Source organism: Octodon degus, unplaced genomic scaffold (genome assembly GCF_000260255.1).
Source record: "Octodon degus isolate 3935 unplaced genomic scaffold, OctDeg1.0 scaffold00050, whole genome shotgun sequence".
In the NCBI taxonomy this organism is placed as follows: Eukaryota; Metazoa; Chordata; class Mammalia; order Rodentia; family Octodontidae; genus Octodon; species Octodon degus.
This window is the reverse complement of record NW_004524626.1, coordinates 4,213,443-4,215,411: the sequence shown is the minus strand read 5'-3', so window position 1 is coordinate 4,215,411 and position 1,969 is coordinate 4,213,443.

The following is a 1,969-nucleotide window of genomic DNA, read 5'->3' as shown; positions in this document are numbered from 1 at the left end:
TTTTGTACCAGGGATTGAATTCGGGACCTTGTGCTTTCCAGGCAAGCACTTATTCTCCTGAGTTATCTCCCCAGCTCAGGTTAAAATATATTTGAATTTATTTCTATATTGATAAGAATGAGATAGGGAAATACTCACATACATCTTGCAATAGCAATTAGTGAGACCTCATTTTCAAAGTTTTATCTTTGGGTATTCGCAGAAAAATTGTTTAATAAGGGAATAAAGCTTTGCCTAAGAGCTTTTCTTTGCATTAACCTTAGTACTTGTAAGGCTAAATATACTGTGTTTATTAGCTATGTCTTTATCTATTACAAAGTATCAATGCTAGTCTTTCTCTTTCATACTCTGTGAAACTTCTATTTTTTTCCAGTTGTGTTTTTCAATTAAAGTGTTGGAGCTTAAAAATTTTCTTTCACAAACCTTTTGACATTTAGTTCTTTTGTATGTGTATAGATGTATTTGTGGGGCATGAATTTATTTATAAATTTTGTGGTTGAATGTATCAACTGTTCATATAGTTCCATCTTACTTGTTTTTCTGAAAGAAGCAATTCAGTAAGTGTTTACTTGTGAGCTCTTACTTTTGACAAAAAGTTAGTGAAGGTTATTCTGTATTTTTAATGCTATGAAGTCATATTTCATATTCATTGCCAACTTATTTTTCCATTTATGTTCTTCTTTACTGAGTTATTTTGGATTTTTGTGGCTAGAAGTACTTCTAAGGCATCAGTTTTAGCCATCATCTAAAAGGTATTCCTTCTTCCTTACCATGTGAGAGTAAGAATATATTTTAATACACATCTTTATAAAGGACAAGTTATAATTCTATATAATGTTACTTTTATGTATTTTAGAAGAATTCTTATCATATTCTCTTATTTTCAGGTCTCTGGTAATATAATCTTGAATTAGAAACTCATATTCCTATCATAAAATTATTTTTATTTTATATTTGTATTTTAGATATTTTGGGTTTTCACTTGTTTTAATCAGTGTGTGTTTTATAAATGTATTCAAACATCACAGTGAACTTCATTAATATGGGCAATTAATATATATCAATCAAAAATTCAAAAATTACAAAACATTATAGTAGAGAGTAGAATAATGTCAGTAGGGGTAAATATTAAACTTATCTTAATATTTTTTTCCTTTCCCCACTCCATAACTTTTCATCCCTTTTCCTACTTCAATGAGACTGCTTTATTTTAATGTTTATTTATAATTGAGTTTATCACATAAGGTATTTAACTTTCTGTATCTGACTTATTTTACTTTACACTCTGGTCTCTAAATCATCCATTATCCTGCAAATGACTCAGGTTTATTATTATTTATGGGTGAATACAATTCCCTTGAAAATCATTGTATTTGTACAAATTTAATTAACATGGTCACTGTTTTGTATAAATTTTTAGTTTGTTTTTTCTATATTATGTATTCATCTGTGTTCATATAATTTTTATTTTTAAAATAATTTTCATTTATTTTGAAGAGTAAAAACAAGAGCAAGAGAAACAAAAGCAAGGAGAGAAAACAGGGCAACATATCAATACATATGCTACAGATTTTCAAAGCAAGAATATTTGATTAACAGTGATTGACATATCTATTTTTATCATCAAATATATTGCTCAGATTAACAGATATAGTTATGCAAAATGGGACGTATGGTTGACTTACTACATGCTTTGAAGAAATCTTAAATTTTTTTCTTAAACATTGAGGACAGCAATGTGTGATACTAAAACCATAGTTGAAATACCTGTCATCTTGGTCTTCTAAATGTGTAACGTTTCTAATGTCATACAGTTATTATTATACCCACTTCAAAGTAAATTTTTTTTATTTTTTCCATAATTTTATTGAGAAACAAACAGCAATGAGACAGTTTCAAACCAAATTGGTAGGACAGTTTCAATAATTAACACATTGCATACATTCTTCCTAGTGGTTAATTGCTGTAC